Below are 17209 nucleotides of genomic sequence, written 5' to 3'. Positions count from 1 at the left end.
AAGAGACTAGAGAGAAATTTTATAGTGGAGGGAAAAATGGGGGAATTCAGGGAGGGGAGCACATGAGCTTTATTTTCATTGGAATTGATTCATAGAGGGAATAATATTCATACTCTGTTAAATATAGAAATCTAACTTAGTATACAAAAAATAGAAAGAGAAGGAGATAAAGGAAGATTAGGGGAGGAACTAATAGAAGGGAGTACAGTTTGGGGGAAGTAAAAATCAGAAGGAAAATACTTTTGAGAATGATGGCAAAAGGAAAGAATAGGAAAAACAAAGGGAAATAGGATGTAGGGAAGTCCACAGTGGATAATCATCACTGTGAAAAAAAATTTTTTAATTGAGTTTCTCAGATAAAGACTTCATTTCTCAAACATAGAGAAAACAGAGTCAAATTTATAGAAACAAGAGCCATATCTCAATTGATAAATGATCAAGGTATATGTACAAGCAGTTTTCGAACAAAGCAATCAAAGCTATTTATAATCATATGAAAAAGTGCTCTCAATCATTATTGATGAGAGAAATGCAAATGAAAACAGCTATCAGGTACTACCTCAGATTGACTAGTAGGACAGAAGAGGGAGGGAAGTTGGAGGGAAGGTGGGAAAAATTAAAAGACTAATATACTATTGGTGAACTTGTGTACTGATTCAATCACAGAACCCTTTGATCAAGCAATACCACAAAACCACAAAATGTGTTTTGCATGACTATATCCCAAAGAGATTTTTAAAAAACTAAAAAAATATATTTATAGCAACTCTTTTAGATATGGCAAAGAATTGGAAATTGAGGAGACGTCCATCAATTGGGGATCGGCTGAACAAATTGTTGTGCATGATTGTGATGAAATACAATTGTGTCTTAAGAAACGATGAGCAGGATGCTCTCAGAAAAACATGGAAAGATTTACATAAACTGATGCAAAGTGAAATAAGTAGAGTTTCAGGAGAACGTTGTACGTTGTACGTAGTAATAGCGATATTGTATGATGATCTATAATGGAGAACAGCTGTTCTCAGCAATACAATGATCTAAGACAACTCTGTAGGACTTATGATGAAAGGTATTGTCTATCTCCAGAGAAAGAACTGGTAGAGCCTGAATGCAGGTCAAAGATCATTATTCTTTTTTTATTTTTCTTGTTTGTTTGTTTGTTTGTGTTTTCTTTCACAGGATGACTTGGAAATATATTTTGCATGACTATAATCTCTATCAAATTGCTTGCCTTCTCAATGGGGGCAGGGAGAAGAGAATTTGGAGCTGGAAATTTTTTAAAAAGTGATATATTTCCATGTAATTGGGACAAAATGAAACATTAAATAAAAGGTGGTCCTAATTAGATTAAACATCTGCCACTCTTTATTTCCCCATCCTCCACTTTCGTCATTCCTCTGGATTTGGGCTGGGATTTAAGATATGAAACAAATTATTTCCATATAATATTCTATAATTTGTTCACAGATTGATCTGTTATTTTGCACATACGTGTACTCTGAAAATTTTTCTAAAAACTAAAGCTTATTCCTTGGTTTCCATTAGGGATTTATCAACCAATCAAGTAACAATCATTTATTAAATGTGCCAGGCAGGGCAGCTAAATGGTAAAGTGGATAGAACGCTGGATGTGGGATGAGAAATTTCCCGAGTTCAAATCTGGCCTCAGCCACTTACTAGCTGTGTGACCCTGGCCAAATCACTCAACCCAAATTGCCTCAGCAAAAAACAAACAAACAAAAATACACACACCAAAAAACCCCTACTCTATGACTGAGGACACTTAAAACTTTCTCATCCTCAGCTTCCTCGTCCATAAAAGGGGGTAATATAATCACCCTTACCTCTCTACTTGAAATTATCTCAGTTTATCCTGACATCTATTATTTGCACATTGTTTTTTGCAGGTCGTGAACTCCTTGAAGGCAGAGACTGTTTAGACAGTTCTTACAAAGAATTTCAGTGCTTGGTACACAGTAGCCACTTAATAAATGCTTGTTGACTTGCTTACCTGATAAGGCTGTTGTGAGGATCAAATGAGACCACATGCAAAGCTTTATAAAAATGCCAGTTATTTAAGTAAAAAAGAAACAGCATCCCCTTCCTCTTGCCCTGGAGGTGAGATATGCTGTGGATGTAGAGTTGAGGGGGGACGTTTGCCAGGGTGAGGGAGAGGGACAAGATGGAGACTGAGGGGATGGGTTTGAGCAGCAGGACCATATTATCTCTGCTCTACTTTCTCCCACTGGGACAGCCCATATCCCAATAGGCTCAATCCAAAGCTTCTCTGGTCTTTGACAATTATTTACTTTTCCATTTAGTTACTATTGAGCTACCAGTATAATATCAAAAGTATAATCGATTATAACAGTTTCTTATTTGTTCTGTGATGTAAGTAAATATAGCCTAGCTCCATAATACCCTCAGAGTCCTAGGAGTACTTTTGAAGAATTTGTATGTACTTTCTCTAATGTTATGGGCCCAGCAGTCCCATATGGGTTCTAGTAATTGAAAGTGGGGCTCGAGAAATTATGATTTGTTATCAGTAAATGTTTGATTTGTGTACCTATTTGTATACCTAGATACCTGGAGTCATGTAAAAATTTCTCAGGTGAAGGGGGGGGCGCGCAGGAAAGCTGTTATATACAATATTCCAATGTGGTTCCCTCACTGTTGATCATAGTGTCCCAGTTCCATTTAAGAATTATTTATTTATTCATTCATTCATTCGTTTGTTTGTTTGTTATTATTAACTAAGTATTAATTAGTTTTTACAAAGGACTATTTACCTTAATGATAAAACATTTTTTTTAAAATGTCTCTTGAACTTTTTTTTTATTATTATTATAGCTTTTTATTGACAAAACACACACATGGGTAATTTTTCAACCTTGAACCTTGCAAACACTTCTGTTCCAATAAAACCAAAATTTAAGTATAAACCTTCCCCCAACTCCTCTGTGGAGCACACTCTCATCCCCTTGATTTCTGGGGATACAGGACTCAGGTCCCACATAGCATTTGTTTCAGTCAGTGATTCTGTCATGGCTGCGAAATGAGTCTGTCTAGTTACCGATGGCCACTCTCTGCTCCTTGGGGCATCAGTTCTGGACTGGCTCCAAACCTGGCTTGGGTTCCTGGACCCCTAGCTCCATTCACCTTCACCTAAAGCAAAAGAACAGTTGATGTGGCAAAGAATCAAGGCCCTATTCATGAGCCACATGTTGGCTTCAGATGCACAGGGCTCGAGGCTTCTCTTTGTACAGTACTGTCTCTTTTCTCTTTCTGGAACACCTCCCAGTTAAGAAGAACTGAGACCCAAAGAAGGGACAAGTTTGGGCCAACTAGTTCCTTTTAAAGTAGCCCAGTTCTGGCTACGTAGCCAACCAGAGACTGGCTGAGTTGATCTTGAACTAAAATATCTGTGCATGAAAGATGATGTGGGGATTGCATCAGCCAAGCACCCTGCGCGCTCTCGTAAGGACTGGGCTTGTTGGCCAGTGTCCTGTTACATACGTATTTCACCTTGGGAATGGAGAAGTTCAAGGACGGACAAAGAGGGAGAAAAGGACAGAGAAAAGAGTCTCTGCTGCAGGTGTTGGGGCCACGTCATGGCTAGGGCTTCTAGAGCCTTTTGAAAGAAAGAGAAAATGATTTTTATATTTCATAATACAAGCCAAAAGAATCTCTGTTCTAAGATTCTCTCCAGCTCTGTCTCAGCTCTAAGGTCCTTTTGGTCTTTGTTCTAGGATGCCTCCCAGTCCTGACTTTCTCTGTTCTAAGGTTCTCTCCAGCTCCATCTCAGCTCTAAGGTCTGAGATCAGATTTGAATTCAGGTCTTCCTGACTTCAGGGCTGGTGCCCTATCCACTGCATCACTTAGCTGCCCCTAGGACAAACATTTACAATTAGAACTACTCAAAAAAGAAGAGCAGGTGGGCTCAAGAAGTGGTGGGCGCTCTCTCACTGGAGAACAAAACCTGAATGCCCATCCTGCTCATCCTGTGGGTCCCATTAGACAGCCTCGGAGGGCTCTTCCAGCTGGGAGGTTCTGTGATTCACTGAGAAAGAGAAAAGCTGAATAAATTTGTCTGATCACCTCAAATTTTCACTCAGCAGAATATGAGCTCATCTCTAAGCAGGTGAAGAGAAGAAGGGAGAATTGGATGTTTAAGGAGAGAAGAGGGAGGCTTGAAGCTGATGTTTTCCAGGAAAAACAAGAGAATAATAGAATAAAAAACCCTGGGTGTAGTAGTAAGGACCTATTTGAAGTCTGATAACACAAACATATCATGAATGGCGTCGGTGCAGTTTGGTGAATTACTGCAGCAGTTTGTGGCCGTGGACATTATGTAAGTGCCTGATTATGGGGTCAAGGCTGGTAGGGAAGGAAATGAGGACAGAACAGGTCTGAGACACTGGCAGAATAGGGAGGAGTCAAAATATCTCAAATAACCTTTCAGTTCCTCCCTGACATTCTCTGTTCTAAGGTTCTCTCCAGCTCTGTCTCAGCATTATCCTTCTGGATTCTGATATTCTCTGTTCTAATATTCCTCCCAGTCCTGATATTCTCTTTTCTAAGGTTCTCTCCAGCTCTGTCTCAGAATTAAAGTCATTCTAGATTCTGATATTCTCTGTTCTAATATTCCTCCCAGTCCTGATATTCTCTGTTCTAAGGTTCTCTCCAGCTCTGTCTCAGCTTTAAAGTCCTTCTGGATTCTGATATTCTCTGTTCTAATATTCCTCCCAGTCCTGATATTCTCTGTTCTAAGGTTCTCTCCAGCTCTGTCTCAGCATTATCCTTCTGGATTCTGATATTCTCTGTTCTAATATTCCTCCCAGTCCTGATATTCTCTTTTCTAAGGTTCTCTCCAGCTCCGTCTTAGCTCTAAAGTCCTTCTAGATTCTGATATTCTCTGTTCTAATATTCCTCCCAGTCCTGATATTCTCTGTTCTAAGGTTCTCTCCAGCTCTGTCTCAGCTTTAAAGTCCTTCTGGATTCTGATATTCTCTGTTCTAATATTCCTCCCAGTCCTGATATTCTCTGTTCTAAGGTTCTCTCCAGCTCTGTCTCAGCATTATCCTTCTGGATTCTGATATTCTCTGTTCTAATATTCCTCCCAGACCTGATATTCTCTGTTCTAAGGTTCTCTTCAGCTCTGTCTCAGCTCTATGGTCCTTTTGGTCTCTGATATTCTCTGTTCTAGGATCCCTCCCAGCCTTGAAAGTCTGTGTTCTAAGGTTCTCTCCAGCTGTAATTGTCTCCACTCTAAGTCTTTCTGATATCTGATATTCTGGGTTCTAGACCAGGGCTTTTTAAACTTTTTCCATTCATGACACCTTTTCACTAGATAAATTTTTCTACAACCTGGGTATATAGGAATACAAATCAACCATTTACTGATAACAAATCATAAATTCATTCAGTGACAAGACCCCCATGTGGGATCATAACCCACAATTTAAGAAGCTGGATTCAAGAGACTCTCCTAGCCCTGACATTCTGTATTCTAAGTTTCTCTCCAGGTCTCAGTTCTAAGGTCCTTCTGATCTCTGATACTCTCTGTTCCAGGATCCCTCCCAGCCCTGACATTGTCTGTTCTAAGGTTCTTTAAAGCTCTGTCTCAGCTCTAAGGTCCTTGTGATCTCTCATATTCTCTGTTCTGGATCCCTCCTAGTCCTGACATTCTCTGTTCTAAAGTTCTCTCCAGCTCTGTCTCAGCTCTAAAGTCCTTCTGACCTCTGATGTTCTCTGTTCTAGGATCCCTCCTAGAACTGATATTCTCTGTTCTAAGGTCCTTCTCATTTTTACCTCTACAATCCTATGAAGAAGTATACTCCTCCATACCCTTGAGAGCTAAAGACTAGTATGGGAGGGGCGAGTGGATAGAAGAAGTGGAAAAACAGGAGATTGTGATCAGAGAAGGGAATTTCAGATTTCACGATCAGAGAGGTGGAGCAGTTTCGAGTAATGTTCAGTCCTAAAAGGTTTCCACACTAGTCACTGGCTTGGGGATGGATTTTAGGAGATTAAAAGTTCAAAGGATTGTAAAATGGGAAATCAATCAACAAGTGTTTAATAAGCTCTTAATATATGCCAGACACTGTGCTAAGTATGGAAGATACCCAAAGGAGCAAAAACTGGTCCTGTCTTCAGGCAGTTTCTAATCTTATGGGGGAGGTGGTGCATTCATAGATAGAAATGGATGAAATATGGAGAACACAAAGTAACCTTAGAGAAGACACGAGAAAGTGGGAAGAGGAGGAGGAAGAGTGGAGAGAAAATATTCTTTTCCATCTAAGTTACATCATAAAGGAAGGAGGCCAGAGAGTCTTTTTTTTCCCTGCTGAGGCAATTGGGGTTAAGTCACTTGTCCAGGGTCACTCAGGGCTGGTGCTCTATCCACTGCACTACCTAGCTGCCCCAAAACCAGAGATTCTATGAGAAAATTTAGCTGAAATACCTAGAAGGTTGGCTAGAATAATAATTGTATAGTAATAGATTTAAAAAAGACAGATTACAGGGCAGCTAGATGGCACAGTGGATAGAGCCCTGAAGTCAGGAAGACCTGAGTTCAAATCTGATCTCAGACACTTAACACATCTTAGTTGTGTAACCCTGGGCAAGTCACTTAATCCCAATTGTCTCAGGAAAAAACAAAAACAAAAACAAACAACAACAACAACAAAAACCAAGAGAGAGATTACTTCTAAACAAATTTTCACAGTAAAAAAATCTTTCTTACTGCAGCCAGGAGTCTGAGAGAGAGGTGCCCCCTCAGATCCCACTCAGGACTATGAGCTCAAAAGCCCCTATAAGAATAAGGGCACCCAGAGAAGTAACCCTGCTTCCAGTCCAGCTCCTGTAACTTTCATACAGAGCATGAGCCCTTTAGGAAATGAAATTCAGCAACTTCCTCTCTAGGTGGTACAGCCCCCACCACCTTAGCAGCCACAGGTGCTGAAGACTCCGAAAAGAAACTGCTCACCCCTAAAGCTTTAGTCCTGCCAGATGGTTTAACACCAGAAAGCTGGGTGGTTCTATCAGTGGAAATGGCAGTACAGAAGGGGCCTTAGCCTCTGCTTTGCCACTGTGTCCTAAGGGCCACATGGTTTTTCCATTTGAAAGCCCTATAGGTTTCCCTCCCCTATTAAAATGTGAGCTCCTTCAGCGCAGGGACTGTGTGGTTTTATTATTTTATTTGTTATTGTTCATTGTGTGTTTCTTTTTTATTACTTGTACATAATAAGAGCTTATTAAATATTTTTTATTCCTTTAATTATTCATTTATCCTCTCATTCAATCCCAGCCATTTCCCACCCACCACCTTCCCTAGGGATGAATAGCAGGGCACAAATAGATCCAGTGCTCTATTCAATTGACTTCCCCTAGTCTTGGTATAGTGAGGGTCCTTCATAGGCTGGAATCACTGCTTAAAACATGATGCTAATGAGGCTAGACAAGGTCATGGGTTGTGGATCAGTGGGGTTTAACTGTTTGGGGGTCACAGAACCCTAGTGCTCCCTCTTAACTTCTCCACATCTATGTCCATCATGAAAGGAAGGAAGAGAAAGAGGAAAGAAAAAGAGAAAGGAAGGAAGAGAAAGAGAAAACAAAGCAAGAGAAAGGTAAGAAAGAAAGAAAGAAAGAAAGAAAGAAAGAAAGAAAGAAAGAAAGAAAGAAAGAAAGAAAGAAAGAAAGAAAGAAAGAAAGAAAGAAAGGAAGGAAGGAAGGAAGGAAGGAAGGAAGGAAGAAGGAAGGAAGGAAGGAAGGAAGGAAGAAAGTTAGGAAGGAAGAAGAAAGAAAGAAAGAAGAAAGAAAGAAAGAAAGAAAGAGAAAAAGGATGAAAGTTTTATGACACTCTTTCAACATGCCCAGTCACCATACTAAGCAAGTCTCTGCTCTCAGAGGACAAGAGATCACGTTACTATATTCTCCAGTGTTTCTGGAGGTGGCCATTAAGCAGACAGGTGTCTAGGCTCACTGTCACACTGAGGTTATCTGGATGGTACTAGAGGCTGTAGGGAGAAAAAAAGGAGACAGCTGACCTAGGACTCTGAGCCCACTCTGTCTCTCTTATCTCCACCAGTGTTTAGCTTAGGACAGCACCTTCCCTTCTCTCTGGGTCTCTGTGGCTCAGCTATCAAGGAGGGGGCTGGATGACCTTTTAAAGTCCCTTAAAGCTCAGCCATTCTCCAGTGACTGATTACTCCATGAGGTTTTCCTTCTGCTTTTCCAGCCTCTGCCTCAATCCATTCCCATTTTGCAGAGGACTGCATTTGGAGATCTGAGGTCCCAGACTCGGGGTCCTCTAATTCATTTTGCAGATGAAGAAACTGAGGTATAAAGATATGAAGTGAATGTCCAAAGTTATATCGCTGCCAGAATCTGGCTTCAAATCCAGGGCTTCTGGCCCCAGAGGTAGTTTTTCATTGCAGTTTTTCTTCTGAACCTCAGTTTCCCCTTCCATTAAATATGAAAATTCATCTCGAATGACCTCTCTAGACCCAAGCTTTTTATGAATCTGTGGCTATTGTTTGGGCTTTTCCCATGTCCACTGGGATAAACCTTGACAAATTAAGTTCTTCATATTTAGCAGAATAATTATTAGTAATATCGATGATAGGAAGAATATAAGAATCTGTGACTGTAAATCATCTACCAGGGAGTAGACAGGTATCCCAAGTTTCCATTGTTGGAAAAATTTAATATCCATAATGTCAGAGGAAACGATCTCATAGCAGCAATTTTATTTTATTTTGTAGCAGCAAAGGACTGAAAGGAAGATTAGGGGCTCATCATCTGGGGAACAGTTGAATCAATTGTTTTCTATGAGCTGGGACGTTGGGAGTTAGAATCTCCTTAGGAAGGCTGATTGTTAAATTTTCAGTGTGAGCATTTTACACTCGTGACCACCTGATTGATTGTTTTGGTGGTTGTCTAGATTTAAGAGTGTGAAAGGGAAAATGTTAAAAATCAATCAATAAATATTAAGTGCTTACCACATGTCAGGTATTGTGCTAAGCCATGGGCTACAAAGGGGCAAAAGACAATCTTTCTTCTGAAGAAATTTACAGTGTAATGAGGAAGTCAATATGCAAACGTGTGTGTGTGTGTGTGTGTGTGTGTGTGTGTGTGTGTGTGTGTGTGTAAGAAAGCAAGCTATTTACAGGATAAATAGGAAATATTTAAAAGAGGGAATTAAGAGGGTTTGGGAAAGCCTTCCTGTGGAACGTGGGACTTAAAGACAGACGGGGAGGTCTAGAAAAAAACATTCTAGGTTTGGGGGACAAGAAAATGCTTGGAGCTGAAAGTTGGAGAATCATGTTTGTGGATTGTCCACAAAGCCATAGCCAGGAGGCCAGTGAAACTAGATCAAAGTGTCCGGGAATAGTGTGTGTGTAAGGTAATTGGAAAGGTGGGGGCTGCCATATATGCCCCTATGGTGCAGTGGATAGAACACAGGACCTGAATTCAAATGCTGCCTCCAACATTTAACACTGTCTGTGTCACCCTAGGCAAGTCACTTAACCCTAATCGTCTTAGCAAAAAACTCCCAGAAGACCAGAAAGGTAGGAGGGGGGCCAATTATGAAGGGCTTTGAGTGCCAAGCAGAGGATATTCTATTTGATCCTGGAAGCCATAGGGGTCTATCCATTGGTGTTTACTGAGGGGAAGACAGGGATGTGGTCAGACCTTTAATTTAGGAAATCACTTTAATGACTGAATGGAAGATGAGCTACAATAGAGGGAAACTCGACGCAAGCAGACCCCTAACCCCAGCATGTGATTAAACTTAAAAATGTGTCCTGTGGACATGCTTTAGTTAGACTGTCAATTGTTAAACATTTACCAGAACCCTCCTCTCTGTAAGCACAATGGAATCTTATTAATATCATATTTTAATTGATAGTAAAAATAATTATAGCTAACATTTTATAGTGTGTCCCAATAGTATTAGTTCAGTTTTAAGCTTTAATAAGCACTTGGATATAGCACAGTAAGGCTTAAAAAGCTATTTCTTTTGAGCTTTACAACAATCCGGTGTTAGTGTCACAATTACACCCATCTTACACATGGAGAAATTAAGGCAGAGAGCAATTAAATGGCACAACTAGCATTAGGGCAGAATTTGAAATCAGGTCTTACTGATTCCAGGTCCAGAACATTGTCCACTGTGGCCCCTTTTTACCAAGCGAGGCAACTGATTCAGCGAGATTAAGGGATTTGTCCATGGTAACCCAAGGGATAAAGCCACATAAATGGTTAACTCTCTCAAGTAGTGTTTATTTGTGGTTCGGATTGTAGGTAAAGAGCATGTTTTTAAGCAAGTTTGATAATTCCATAAATACCTTCGGCAAAATGAAAAGAACTTTCCTACTTGGAAGTTTCTTTCTATTTAAATCTGTGATAATTCCATGCTATTACCCTTCTCCTCAAAGCTGGTCTCTTAGTTTACCTACTGCTTAGGGGTCTCTGGACCCCCAATTTTGTAGAGCCTGTTTGGAGGTAATCACTATCCTATGTTCCTTCAACAAACAAATTCAAATAATTGTATAACTATGTATACATACATTGCATTTAACATATATTTAACATATTTAACATGTATTGGACAACCTGCCATCTAAGGGACAGGGTGGGGGAAGGAGGGAAAAAGTTGGAATAGAAATGTTTGCAAGGGTCAAGGTTGAAAAATTACCCATGCATACGTTTTGTATATAAAAAGTTATAATAATAAAAAAGAAAAAAGAAAAAAAATTTCAACTTAACAAATATTGATTAGGCACCCATCAATCAATCAGTCCTTCAACACGCATTTATTAAGTACCATTAGTGTCAGGCAGCTGCGCTAAGCACTGGGGATTAACAAAAAGGGGTGGGGCAAAAACCCCACAGTCTAATGGACCGTGTAATGTCTAATGCATGAGCAAGATATAGACTGGAAAAATTGGAGATAGTCAACCAAGGGAAGGTACTAACATTAAAGATGAAATGGGAAAAGCAATTAATAAACAAATATTTCTCGTAAGTGCCTACTGTGTACCAGACATTGGGGTTACAAGCACAAAGATTGACACAATCATTACTTGCCTTTGAAGGAAGTTATAGGAAGATTCTAAGAGATAAAAGCAGGGAGGGAGGATGTTCCAAGTAGGAGGATACAGCCTGGGCTAAGATGGAAGATGTAAAGTCATCCAAGGGAAATAGCTAGTGGGTCACTTGGATGGAAGGTGGAGAACCTAATGAAGAAGAATGATATAGGAGTAGAAAAATAAATGGGAGACAAATTGTAGAAGGCTTTAAATACCAGATTGAGGAGGTTACATTTCCCCCCAGAAAGATAATTGGAAATTATTGAAGTTCCCCCCCCCCTTTTTTGTGTGGGAGGAACAGTATTTTAGAAATCAGATCCTGCCTCACTCTGTTAAAAATTTCCTGGGATATTTACTACTCTACTATTCTAACTAATCATTTTAGCCTAGATGGGAGCCTTGATAAAATAAGACTGCTCTGCAACATTCAGCTTAGATCTAAATGAGAATTCCCAACACATTAGGCCTATATTTATTCAGAATGAACACTTAAAAATGTTTTTATTGGTATTCGTTTTTTTTTTTATATCAGTCATTACATCCCTTCTTCCACCCTCCAATGGAATCTTGCCTTACAATCAATAGGTAAAGGCAAAAGAATAAATTCAGAATCTAGCCATTTTTGAAAAGAACGTACACCACATTCTGCCCCTATGGTCCACCACCTCTCTGCCAAAAGGAGGTAAAGCAGACTTTACTCTTAAGTGCTCTGAAGTCACTTTTGGTCACTGCATCACTCAGGGTTCATATAGTGTCCTGGACTTTCCTGGCTTCTTTATTTACTAGAATTCATAACATTCTGCCCAAGTTTCTCTGAATTCTTCCTTTGCCCTAATTCCTAAAGCCCTCTGCTCCTTCCTTCACTACTCATCCTGAGAGGGGAGTGGGAAATGGCTGGGATGGATAACAGGATAAGTGGATTAAAAAAATGAAAAATATTTATTAAATGCTTATTTTGGGCAAAACACTTGGGGGGAAAATAGGGAAGCCAGATACTCCCTGCTCGGAAGGAGATCACTTTCTAATAAAGGGAACAACATATACAGAAGGCTTCCTGCATGTCAGATGGAAAGATCCTTAGGGCGTAAAGGCAAAACAGATGGTAATGTATCTTCCTTAGGATCATTTCCATCAAGACAAAAATCCTATTGAGCCTTTGTGAAGACCGCCATTGATGGCGAGCTCAGTATCTCCACAGGTGGACCATTATCCACTGGAATGGCAAAAAACAATTAGGAAAGTTTTTTTCTTTCTTTCTTTTTTTTAAATATTAAGTCAAAATGTAATTAATTGTGGAACCATTTGCCCAGGGCTACAGACTCTGCTGCAAATTACTTTCTTTTCTGGCCCTTCAGTGGGGCTGGGGACAAAGTTTTCATCCATAGAACCTATAGGGAGAATTCAGAGAAACCTGGGCAGAATTCTATGAAATTTTATTCATAGAATTGATTGCATCTCTATACGGCTTGCTGATCTCTACGTGGCTGGATGATGGCCGGAGGGCCCAGGCTAAAAGCTGAGCCAGCCGTCCTGGGAGGTGGGACACTGTTATTCTCAGGGCTCTTGGGCATAGCTGCCTATTGGTGACAGTCCACTGGTTGTTGATAGTGCTGGTGAGCATGACCGGGCTTGGGTTGCTTCCCTGGCCAACAGCTATGGGGGCTGGGCTGGAAGCACTCTTATTCTGAAGTGTGGGTACCCTTCCCCCACCCCTCAGACTCCAACTCACTCCTTCCCTCTCCCCTTCTAAATCACTGGCCCTTCCCCAATCAGGCTGCTATTGACCTAGATAATTTCTGTCCCCGACACCTAGGGAAGAGACATTCTAGTGGCTCACCCAGCTGATTTTATAACAGATTGTCTTCAGATAGCATTGGTGAATAAATATAAAAGGAGTTTGTTTGGACCAAAATTACTCAGAAACAAGATGGTTCCTAGTCCTTGGGGATGGTGGGAAGGGGAAGGGGGATGTGATCACATTTATGGATCCAAACAGTTACTTGCTTCAGCACCAGAGGGCCCTGCTATAGCTCAGGAAAGGTAGCTGGCCATTCTAGTCCAGGATTGAGAAGACCTGGGATGAAGGATTATAATATCAAGCATTTGGAGCTGGGGGGACTTTAGACAGCCATCTGTTTTTGTCTTTGTATCTCCAGTACTTAGCACTGGAAACCATCTGCTCCAATTCCCCCATTTTATTGAGGAGTAAACTAAGGCTCACAAAGGATATGATTTGAGCAGAATAGCTGAGCTGGGATTCATAACTAGGTCCTGTGCAGAACTTTCTTTCAATTGTAGCTCTTCCACTTGACTACCTGTTCTTGGGCAACCTGCAATCTCAATGAGCCTCATTTTCTTCATCTGTAAAATGGAGATAATAATACCCTGTTCTAACCACATCACATAGTTATGAGAATCAAATGAGATTGTAATACATGTGAAAATGTTTTATTAACTGTAAAACATTATATAAATACTATTAAAATGATGGAATTGATACTTTCAGATGATGAGAAGTAGGGTCATAGCATCATCATCATCCTCACCGGCACTTATATTCCATGTGCTATAGACCAGACACTATGCTCATTGGATTCTCACAACAATCCAGGAAGGTAGGTACTCTTATCTCCTTTTTACAGATGAGAACACTGAGGCAGGGACTAAGTAACTTATCCAAGATCACACAGCTGGTAAATATAAAAAAGAGCTGTTGACTTGAAAATCTGGAGACCTGGGATTGAATCTACTGTTGTCTAGCTGGCTCTCTTGGGCTAGTCCTTAGCTTTACAAAATCTAGAGCCGGTAAAAACCATTTTCTATTATAGATGAGCCACTTTCACACATGTTTTTATTTCATTTAGTCCTGTGAGGAAGTGCAGTGTATTATTATCTTAATTTTATAGATGAGGAAAATGAGACTTTAGAACATTTTTATTTGTCCAAGGCCAGAAAGTCAACTGGAAGCCTCAGAACTGGCAGGCAGCCAGCTGGCAAAGCGGATACAATACTGGTATGGAATTAGAAAATCCTGAGTTCAAATTTAGCCTCAGACACCTAATAGAAGTATGGCACTCTAGGTAGGTCGCTTAATTTCAGTTGCCCACAATTTCCTCAACTTAAATGTGGATGTAAGCACTTAGGGTTGTTTTGAAGATCAAATGGGATATTTAGCACAGAGCTTGGCACATAGTAGATATTTAATAAATCCTTCCAAATGAGAAAACTTGAGGCTTAAAGAGGTTTAGTAGTAAGTTGGAGAAGTGATATTTGAAATTAGGTCCTGTGACTAAACCTAAGACCCTTTCTACCGTACTACTTTCCCCCCTACTTTTCCTTTTGATGCCTTAATGGAAAAAAAATCTCCAAACATACTTATTCAAAGTAGAAATCCCTTTCAAAGGCTAAAATAACAATAGTCTGTGGTAGAGGATGAAGGGAAAATAGGCTATTAGGCAGAGGGTGGAATAATCTTTATGCTCTTTGGATTTCCCAGAGCTTTATATTTCTTACAATCCTTACACATGCCTTCTTAACCCTCAACCTAAAGACTAACCCGATTCATCTTAGATCAGTCTCTGCAAACCATCATTCTCAAGTCTTTGACAAAGTTTCTTCCATTGGACACACATGAAGACACATTAGTTAAAACAAATTTAGTTGTTTAATCAATAAAGTGATAAGGAAAATCCTCGTCCTCCCCCCTACTCCTCACACACAGATATTCTGTCTCAACATTGTTGCTGAAAGAAAATACATGGCCACAGATGGTCAGGGAAATCATCGTCTATGATAGAACACATTGAACAAAAGACTTATGTACATAGATGGAGCCTTTTGTACCTCGAACAATGCTGTTTTGCCCCTTATGCCATTCATGGTTACTGGTGTTATTTTCCACTCATATGATGCCACTGAACTATGGTTATTAAACAGGGATGCTGGCTAGTATTGCCACCAAACTGCCATCTGCAGTTATGGGTCATCTGTTGCCAGTTGCTGGTCTTCCATTGAATGAGAGCTACTATATAGTTTTTCTTCTATAACCTTAAGAGAAGAGGCTCAGCTCTTTTAGCACATAGCCTCAGAAGCTATCTCAGCCTTTCCCTATTTTAAAACCTAGATCTAGAGCTAGTCGGCAGAAACCATCAGGTTTAAATGAAATCTCTTTTTCAATGCTCTTGATGTCATTTGAGCTGCCACTCCTTGAGTTGTCTATACTTAGGATGCCAAAAAAATTCTTTTCAGCTTCTATCTTGCCAATTGTGGTCCATGTATACTACCCTAGGAGATAGACTAAAAAGAGCTGATAGTGTTGGAGATCTCTGCCCTACCTCTTTGCCAGAGACAAAATCACTGCCCTCCATAGGCATATTCTAATTTGCATTCTATTTAATAGGTGTATATCTTATCACCCTAATTAAATTATAAATTTCTAGAGATCGTGGGCCCTGTTTTTATTTATCTTGGAAGCTCAACTATCCTGTACCAGAGCATTGAACATTTCTTAATAAATGTTTGTTGAATGATTGACAATGTGTTCCTACTCTGTATTTTAGCAGGAGATTGCCCTGATAAAATAAAAAGCAGCGAGAAGGAACTTAAAAACAGTTATATTGCCAACAGCCTGACAAAGCTGAGAATCCTTATTTTAGGTGACCTTTTCTGCCTTGAGAAGATTACTTTGCATCTTGTATCAACTTTTAAAAACCTTTTTATAACTATAGAACCACAGAATTAGAAGGGACTTTAGAGGTCATTTAGTCCAACCCATACCTGAATAGGAATTTTCTTTATGATGCTCTCTATAAGTGATCTTGTTGGAGATCTTCACTACCTCTTTAGTTAAGAGTTAAGTGTCTGACGCTGGATTCGAACTCATATTCTCTTGACTTCAAGGTCCGTGTTCTATTCACTGCACCATCTAGCTGCCCCTAGAAGTTTTTCTTATATTGAATCAAAAGCCACATCTTGGTAAATAGCCCAATTAGAGTGGCGATACAAGTACTAGTCTTCTTATTTTAGAGATGAGCAGACTGATGGAAAAGAGTGGCTAAGACTAACCTCAATTTCAGGTTAGATTCATTTCCCTTCATTAAAGTGTTTTAAGGCTAAATTCTGGACCACTAAGCAAAACTGAATTTGAGGTCTGAGAAACTCTGGGCAATTTCATTATTTCTACCATAGTGCTGAATATTTAACAGTAATACAAACTTACATTGCTATAGTACTTCAAATTTTGCAAGGCATAACTCTGTGAAGTAGCACAAATTTAACCACTAGGTGATGCTGTTAATCACTGACCTGATTCTGTTCAACAGGAAAGCTTTTCAGATTTTCAACTGCCATGTTCCATGGCCACTTCAAAGAAGCTCTTGGAAATTCCTTGTTCCCTTTGGTTCTCAGAGGGGACAAATGTCTATCTCCTTTGCCTACTTGTCATTCTAGGGCTGGGGATCTTAACCTGAAGTCCAAAAACTTTTTTTGAACTATATATTTGTACTATATAGTTCAATATATTCAATTTCAATTCAATTTTGTAATAAGTGTGTTTCAATATTTTTTTGTTATCTTGTGTATTTTATGCATTTAAAAATATGATTTTTCAGGAAGGATCCATGGGTTTCACTAGTCTGCCAAATGTGCACATGATACAAAAAACATGAAAAACCTTGGTCTAGTTAGTATGGATTTATTCAGTCTGAAGCAGTTCTGAGCTCTCATCCTACTTGCAAAACACTATTTCTTTCCTGAACTTGCTATATGTCACCAAACTTCGCCACAGTGCCTTTGGCATACCAAAAATCAACTCACCATAGGTCCAACTAAGCAACCCTGACCATTATATATAATGTTTTACTCTTGACAAAAAAATCAATTAAAAAATGAAATAATATACAATCAAGCATCTACTGCACAGCTGCCTCTTCCCTTAATCCCAAGTAGTTTCTGAATAGTATGTGTTACACTGACCCCATGGTGCTATGGAAGGCTACAATTCAGTATGTTGAACCTCTCTCTTTGAATAGGCAAGATGTATATGGAGTGTCCAAAACAATTCTCAACTGATGTTGGACACATAACATGTAATAGCGCCAGTCAACAAGCAT

The sequence above is a fragment of the Antechinus flavipes genome, chromosome 5 (genome assembly GCF_016432865.1).
Source record: "Antechinus flavipes isolate AdamAnt ecotype Samford, QLD, Australia chromosome 5, AdamAnt_v2, whole genome shotgun sequence".
In the NCBI taxonomy this organism is placed as follows: domain Eukaryota; kingdom Metazoa; phylum Chordata; class Mammalia; order Dasyuromorphia; family Dasyuridae; genus Antechinus; species Antechinus flavipes.
Note: the sequence above shows the minus strand (reverse complement) of the source record.